The sequence below is a fragment of the Callithrix jacchus genome, chromosome 9 (assembly GCF_049354715.1).
Source record: "Callithrix jacchus isolate 240 chromosome 9, calJac240_pri, whole genome shotgun sequence".
In the NCBI taxonomy this organism is placed as follows: Eukaryota; Metazoa; Chordata; class Mammalia; order Primates; family Cebidae; genus Callithrix; species Callithrix jacchus.
In genome coordinates, this window is record NC_133510.1 from 58,077,761 (window position 1) to 58,087,181 (window position 9,421).

Here is a 9,421-nt window from a genome sequence, read left to right on the forward strand (position 1 = left end):
ATATACTTTCTTGAATGATAACAAATAATTCAGCAATTATAATCAGAAACTTGGTATAACCAATATGATATCATTATCATAGCCCATATTGTTTATAGTTAATAGGGGCAATGTTTATATTTGATTGCTGAGCTTTCAAGTTGTGATTCTAGGGTTACTTATCTTTTAAGTTTTACTAATGTATAAATTGTTCATCAGAAAGAAAACAAAGATTATTTATAAACATGTGATTTAATTAAATATCTACTGGGATGTTCAACAGGCATGTCAAAGCTAATAAGTTTATGATTATCTCCATCAAAATTCCTTCTGCAATTTTTCCTCATTTTAACTCCTTAAAATGAGTAACTTCCTCATAGTAACTCCATCCTTCTAGATTTCCAAGTCAAAAACATGAGATGAATAGAATTCTGTCTTTATTTCAATTTATTATCTATCTTCATATATTACTTACATTGTAAATATTTTTGAATTCAACATCTAATATGTCATGTAATTCTTTCAGCTCTAACTTAAAAAAATATATTCAAGAATCCAAGCACTTCTCACCACTTACATGACTCCACCCCTTGATCAGGCTGTAATTACTTTCAGTTAGATTATAGCAAAAACCTAATCTTATTTGTGCCTTTGCCCTCCTCCAGTCTGCACTCAATCTAGCATCTACAGTGACGTTTTCAAATGTGTCTGATTGCATTTCTTTGCTCAAAATCCTCACATCTTCAAATGTATTTATGAGTGAAAGCCAAAGCCCTTCACGTTGACCAGAAGTGTCCTGCAAGATCTTGCCCTTCATTGCTTCTTTGAACTCATCTCCACTTCTCTTTCCCTTTCCCTCATCTGCTCCAAACACACTAACTTTCTTACCATCTTAAAAAGCACCCAAACAAGCTCCAGTCTGAAAAGTTACTGTTTTCAAATCACCACTTCATTTAAAATTGCATGCTGTTCCCCTTTCAAGCCAATTATTCATATTTACCTTCTGGGCTTCATTATTTCCTCCTTGGCACTTATCTTTGATGTATTATACATTGTATTATCTGGTTTCCCTCTGTCTCTTTCCACAAAATACAATAAAGGAAGGTAGGAAATTTTTGTTGTTACTGTTTTTTAATTTCCAGTGAGGAGTGCCTAGCACAGAGTAAATGTTCAAAAATGTTTTTGAATAAAAAACAGTGTCTTATATATTTTATTGAAATTATTTTCTTAAGTAAATAAATGATGGTTACATTGGGTAAATTAAAACTGTGAAATGAATGGTACAAGTGAAAGCAGCAATGATACTATATTAGGTTTAAAAATCAATGAACTCCATATTTTGTACTTTTTATGACAGTGTATATTTTAATTTGTTTTCAGTTCTGTATACCTAGTCACCTTATTGATGTTATCTGAGGAATCTTAAAAATAGTAAGCTTTAATAAAATAAATTTTTATATATGATATTAGCTACACTTATTTTAATTTACAGAATACCAATTTTTGATCTCTCTACATTTTTCATGTAATTATTTTCCTATTAGTAAAACTACTTTTATAAATAAAGGCAAAGTAGCTAATTTTTAAAAATTATTTCTCTACAAAAGAGTGGTTTTTTTAAATTAATCAATATGTTGATATGTCCATCAGAATATGTCATGTGTTTGAATATGATCTGCCATTTGTATATCATGGTAAAGTATTTAATGATGCATTCTTCTCCTACCACCACTGCCACAATTTGGAAAAAGAAAATTATGTCATCTTCATTTCAAGCATTGAGGATGAATGGGCAGTATTCTGTTCTGCAGATTTCAGCCATATTGACCTCTGAATTTCAACCTTTTTCTCCCTAACTCAGGGAAATCGTGGGTTTCTGTTTGGGCTCTCCCTCCCACTTTCCAGAAAAGTAGCTGATATAATTATGCCTGCATTTTGATTTCTTTTTCTCAGGGACCGTGATAACTGTACTGCTGTCGTTCAATGCCAGAGATCTGTTGTTCCGTATGGGTTTTCTTATTGTGTATGACAGGCTAAATTGGGTTCCTGTTACGCCTTCTTGGCTGGAAATGGAAGTTAATCATTAAGTTAATAAAGTGCAAATATCTGTCATTTAAATAGAGGCACATTAGATCTGTGACTAACTGAAAGTTGGATTTATAAGAAGTCCAAGGGCTAATAAGATATGTTTAGCACTAGAAAATACAAAAAAATATTTGAAAGTGACAAATTCAGAAATTATGTATAGGTTTTCTGAGCTTCCGTGTTCATGCCCTTCTTATTGTCTTACATATATCTTAATTTTCCTGTCCTATCTCTTTTGTGTTATAGGAAGAAATGTTAGACTATGCCATATATGAAATTATGATTAAACACCACATTGGTACTAGCTATATAATGTGAAAGTAACTTGCCTTTTCTTGGTTTACCTTTCTCAAACGTATAATGGAGTATTACTTCCCTCTTTCTCTTTCCCTTTTATTCTTAGACTGGACAAAGTTGTAGTGAAACTAGAGTGACATATTTATAGCACTTTGAAAAACAATAAGTCATACAAGAATGCAGTTGACTATTTCTGGAAATATTGGAACTTTAGTGTTTCTTTCAACCAAAGTGACCAGAGAATGCAATTCTTGCATGAGGAAAAATATTTTTATGTGTTTTAGGCAATCCAGACTCTTATTTCAAAGTCACCTCTTACCTCTTTTCACTCCCCTATAAGGCAATTGCAGTTTGTCGAAATCCCATGTGCTTCTGATGGTCTTCATAAGGGAAAGGATTATCTAGTGATTGCCTGGCTTTAGAATCCCATCACAGGAAAGCAGGCATGTCCATAGCTTGTAGCTTTTTCCTTAACAATAGTCGTGTATGCTTTTTGCCGATAACTTCAATATTTAGTTCTCATAAAAATGTCGTGTTTCTTGTGTTTGATGTCATAATTTTGCTAATACCACAACTCATCTTAGATGTTTCATGAGTTTGTTTTCAGAAGAGATACTGGTTAAAGGAAGAATAAAAATGTTTTATTTTATGAGAATAGAGGTATGTTTTCTCTTGATACTTACAGGACAGCTGGAAGTAGTGGTTATCTCCATTATGTGACATAACAGCTCTGAAGTTAAAGTAATCCTAAGTGCAGGTGGGCATGAGACAGTTTAACATAAAATCTGACAGGGCTGAAAGTGAAAATACCAAAGTTGCTGTCCAAGGGATATTAAATAAATAATTCTCTGTAAGAAAAGGGCACTTTTAGTGTAGTTCTCAGCCTCTAAGTTATTTTCTTTTATTTACAATACAGGAATTTTTGTAAAACTCCACTGACTAGAGTATCTCAGAGAAGTAGGTTTGTGTCTAGCATGTCTGCTATAGAGGAGATCAAACCTCTGTTATTTCAATATTTTCCAGTCTTGGTTGTTTGTTTGCTATTGTGTGTATCTTTGCTTTGAAAGCTAATTAAAGAAAATATCACTAAAACCATAGAAATCACATTCACACACTCTATGATTTAATGCCTAAAAATTGAACCCTTATGAGTAGCTAGCTTATATGTGAGAAGGAAGCCAAATCCATATTAAAAGCTACAGCATGTTATAACTTCTAGAACTTGAGTTTTGGAATTACCCATGTAACTTCTCCTTCAACCCCCAACAAAATTTCTCTGATAAATTTGTAGATTTCCTATGCAGCATTTCACATGTACTAGAAACTCGATTCAATCAGGTTCGTCACCTGCAGGACCTCAGGATGGCATTGTTTCCACAATCACAATGCTGGCCTGCCATGTGCCATGGCAGGTGTGTAGGAGTCCTGCCTCCTAGACTGTTTCTTCTTTCATAGCCACCTTGAGCACTGTGCATGCCATAGGTACCTAAGGCTTTCTGTTAGATTTGGCACAGAGAGGCTCTCTTCCTAGCTCTGTGTTTCTCTTTCTGCTGTGGGCCCCTAAGCAATACTGTATAAAATAGCTCCTTTAACTTCTGCTCTAACTTGACTGATGTTTGGCAGAGTTCTAAAATGGTCTCTAAGATTCTTGCCAACTATGGTACATGCTCTATGTGACCTCCTCCCCTTCAGTGTGGGTGGCCACAGGATGCGATACTGACTCCCATGATTAGTTGTGTTATATGGTGAAGTGAAGGAATTTTGGGAGACTTCATGTCAAAAACCAGAAAATTTTGAGTTAACCAAGAAAGAGATTATGCCAAGTGGGTCTTACTTAATCAGCTGAGCTATCTAAAAGAAGTTCAAGAACTCAGACATTCTTTACTGCTGGCTTTGAAGAAGTAAGGCCCCATGAGTTCCACAGCAGCAAAGAAATAAATTCTGCCAACAGCCATGTAGCTTTGAAGAGATCCCTGAGCCTCAGATGAGACCCTAGTCCCTACTAACACCTTGATCTCAGTGTTGGGAGAACGTAAGGAGAAACCTCCCTCAAGCTGTGCCTGGAAAATAAGAAAGTCCTGAATAATTATGTCCAGAGTGTTACATTTATTTGCCCATATATGAATTATTTAATACTTAAAATTTATAGAATTGCCAGGTAATGTTTTTTTATATAAAATATGAATTAACATAAATTTTTGAAATTATAGAAAAAATATTACTGGGACGATCTAGCTGGTATTTTCCATCATCATCTGGACAACTGAGATGCATTAAATGACTATGCAACATCCCCGATTAACGGGTGTTTGAAAAGAATCAGGCTGTTTGAAATCAGATGGGACTTTAAATTCAGTGCTGTAAGTGGTTGTATCAGACGCCAAACTCTGATGGGATATGTGTATGAGATGTCTCTGTTCTCTCATACATAAAATAAATGGAAGCTATTGCAATATTAAATACGATATCATTTTGAATTGAGAATGCAGATCAACAAGAGGTTACGTGACTATTCTTATTTCAGACATCGCTGTAGAGCTAGCTTATCTCTGTTCGGAGCTCTGTAGAGGAAAGAAAATTAAGTTAGGTGTCTTATTTGGTAAACTGAAATTCAACAACTTTTTAAAAAACCTTGAATCTCCTAAGAAACATAATCAAAGCTCATGTGGTAAACAAGAGGTACAAATGAGAGTGATGAAGGGGTGGAGCCAAAGGTAAGTCTTGACATGAAGCATAGAGAGACGTGATGCAAGTTGATAGAAACAGCAGGGACACAGAACTGTGGAGACTGTAGCTTAGGGTTTCTCATCCTCAGCACAGGTGGCATTTGGGGCTCTGTAATTCTTAGCTGTAGGGGCCTATTCTGTGTATTGAATATGCTGGTCTCTACCCACCAGAAACCAATAGAATCTTCTATGCTAGGTTGTGGCAACTATAAATATCTCCAGACATTGCCAAATGTTTCTGGTGGGGAGAAGGTGCAAAATCACCATGATGGTGAGTTTTATAATGTAATAAACTATGTGGAAATCAATGTCATGGAAAAATAACTTTTGAATAATTCACTTCATGATTAATTACTTTTGGACATACTAATTTATTCCCTCATCAAACAAATAATTGTTGAATGCCTGTGTGTGCTAGGAACTGTTCTAGGTGGTTAGGACTCAGCAGTCAATGAAATAAACCTTTGTTTCTCTTCTCACTGTACTTGATTTCTAGTGTGAAGAGGCAAGAAATAAATAACAAACATGATGATTAAATAAATCCTATACTGTACTATAAATTGAGGCCAGGCATGTAGGCTCATGCCTTGTAATCCCAGCACTTTGGGAGGCTGAGATTGGAGGATCACTTGAGCCCAGGAATTTGAGATTAGCCTGGGAAACATAGTATGACCCCATCTCTCCAAAAATTAAAGATAAATTAGCCTAGCATGGTGGCTTGAGACTGGAGTCCCAGCTACTGAGGAGGCTGATGTGGGAGGATCACTTGAGCCCAGGAAGTCGAGGTTGCAGTGAGGTGTGTCTGTGTCACTGCACTCCAGTCTGGGTGACAGCGTAAAATCCTCTCTCTCTCTCTAAAAACAAATAATAAAGTGAGGTTCTCAAGAAATGTAGGGTAAGGAGTAAGAAGGATTAGGAGTATTGAATTGATAGGGGAAGGAGTTTGTGGTTTTAAATATAGAGACAATTGGACTATAAGACTATAGGATTAAAATTTAAAACTTGATAGAGCATACTTTTCTTTGTATCCTTTAAAGAGCTGATAGAGTGGATGACACATAGTAGGGATTCTATACTTACATTTTTATGAAGCAAATACTTATTGAAAAATAGATTATTTTCTACCCACTAAACTAAATGCCAAGGACAAAATGATGAACAAAATAGACATATTCCTTCATGGCATTTACAGTTATGACAAAGACATACACTTACAAAATAGTTAAAAAATTTGATCTTGCAAAACTCTGTAAGCAAAAGGCACATGGAGTTTTGGGACATAAATTGACTGGACCTGACCTAGTCTGTGAGGATATGTGTGAGTAATGGCTTCTACAACCAACTGCCATTTAAGTTGAATTACTTTTGCAAAATAGAAAGTGATGCATATGAAGAGTATACACAGAGAGAACAGCACATAGAACTAATAAGTTGTAACTATAGCATATAGAATAAAAAGGATATTGTAGAATACTATAAAGAATGATTAAAACCAGCTACAATGTGCAAAACATGTTATAAATTTTTTATAGTAAGAGTAATAAAATAGCAACGAAATGTTTTAAGTAGAGATGGGGGGAAAATGATGTGATTAGATTACCTATTGAGAAGACAGCCTAGCTGCAGGGAAATAACTAGCTTGTGGGAGAAAAGGGGGGATGAAATAACAGCCAAAGAGGATATTGAGGCAGCTTAAAAATAAAGACTTTTAGATTAGTGAGTTAGCAGTCATGCTGGAGAGAATTAGATGTATTCTTGAGATGTGTAGAAGGCAAAATTCATAGAACTTGATGATAAGCTGAATGTGAGACTAAGTGGAAAAACTACTCATTAGACACAAATCGTATTTTAGTGATATCATTTGAAAGAACTAGATTTGGAAAAGTGTCAACATTGAGTTTTAGACCTATTGATTTCAAAGTATTTTTGAGATACCTAAAATAAATATTTAGAAACTCTTGTCAATTGTCAATATCTTAGCCCATTTTGTGCTGCTATAGAAGAATACCTGAGACTGAGTAATTTGTTTCTGGAGGCTGGGAAGTCTCAGGTCGGGGAACCAGCAAGTTCAGTGTCTGGTGAGGTCATTCTCTTTTTCCATGATGACTTGCATTCTGTGTCCTCCAGAATCAAGGAACCATTGATCCTCACATGGCAGAAGGTGGAAGGACAAAGAAACAAAATAGGGCTGAAGTTATCCTTGCGTAATGGCATTAATCTCACCCACAAGGGCAGAGCCCTTATGGCTCCAGCACCCCCAAAAGTCCTATCCTCCAACACTGCCATGTTAGTAATCACATTTCAATACAGATTTTGAAGGGGAAATACCTTAAAACCATAGCAGTTACCTTTATTAAATATAGAACTCAAAGACATGATAAGGCTTGAATATACATATTTTGAAATCTATTTCAAAAATTGATAAAATATGTGACAAAACAAGTAATTAATATTCCTTCCAATGTTCTCATTTAAGAGTTAGTAAAATGGTCCTTGTAAGAGAATGGCCAAAGGATATATCTTGCTTCAATGGGGAAAATATTTGCCTAAGTCACAAACTAGTCCCCCTTGGTCTGTAGTGGTGTCATTTCTAACAGCTTTAGACTCACATGTGTGGTTTGTAGTAAGGGCCAAATAGCTGCAGTCTGAGCTCAAAGTTTTTGTTGTTGGCATGCCTGATTGTGAGGGCAGAACCAGTCTTTTTCTTTTCCAGTCACAAATAAATGAATAAATGTCCTTGATCATATTTTCAATACAAATTGAAAACTAAACGTGTATATGTGTTTTGTTTTTGCCATTTTAGTAGAACTTTGTATGATACGTATTCCATGAGGACCAAGATTGCATTACAGGTAGATTAGACCTACCACACTGTTTCAGTGTTTTTTATTTCATTGTTAAATATCTACTTAGTCCTATTTCTTGATTGTTGGAAATTGATCAGCTTCCCAAAACTAAGGGGAATCATGCCAGAACTGATAGGAAAATGTTTCACATGTGAGTAAGCTAAGGCAGAAAACCACTGTTAAAGAGTTCCCCAGTGGGTGGGAGGAGAATATTATGAAGATACACTTGTAATCTCCTCTCTCTAAAGAAAGAATAGCGGTAACAACACACGCTCACTTTTATGACTTATAAAAGTATACTTTTAAAGACACAATGACAACTGCATAATGATGTGAATGGACAAGATCCAAGTTTGAAATAATGTGCAAAGCCAAAAATGCCAGGAGACACTAGGACATCCATCCTTTCAAGTGAAATGTGTGAGTCAAGGAAACAAATGAAATTGTTACGTCACTGACACCTTTGACCTACTCCACACCTGTCTACCTATGCAATAACTTCATTGTTTATGTTTTGGAAAAAATGCAGTCATTCTTTTGGAGTTCACTCAGCATGCTTTTATTAAATGTACAATTGCATTCTCACTTAGCCACTTTGTAATTACAAAAGGTATGTACCAAAAAGAATATTGTTTCATAACAGGGATAATTTATATTTTATGCTTCATATTTTCCTACAAAATTTCAAATTTTATGTAATAATAACTTATATAATAGTTTACAGTTAAGAAAACGTCTGTTTATGTTTTGCTATGATGACTTAATTTTTTCCCTATAAAATACATGTTCCCTAATTATTTTTGAATTTAAACCAATCCTATGCCAATTTCCAATGAATATTATGTGGACCTTAGAATTTTGATTCTAACATTCCTCTAGATGCAAGGATGTTGAAAAAATCAACAAGGAGAATCTTGTTCTGTCACAAAACCAACTATTATATAAACAGTTAATTTTTCTGTTAAATCTCTATTTAATTCTACCTCACCCTATCCTTCCACAAATAATTTTGGAACTATTTGACAAATAGTGTGAGAATAGGAAAATAAAGTAGCTCAGTGATGTGAAAGAGAGGTTAAGAATGATTTAGATATAAATAGGGAATCAGTTGCTGGCATTCAAAAATTGCTGGAAAAATAATGGACTATTGTAAAATATATAGTGTTGAATAATTGACTATTTGAACAAAAGTGGAATTCTACCTCAAATCAAATAGAATACATTAGAATTTGATGAAATATCTACCTCTAAACAATATCAAAAAGGGAAAAATTGTCTCTAGAAGTACAAAACATAAAACTGATAATGTGTTTCCCTTTGCAGGGTGTGGGTTGAGTGTGTCAGGGAACTTAATTGTCCCTTTATAGCTTTTTCCATACTTTAAATTATTTATCATTGTTCGCATTGCCTAAAGCAATAAAATCAAGCCCAGATTCAGCAGAGAGACTTGGGAAATTATTTTTTATTAAATAAGAAATTTACAAATAA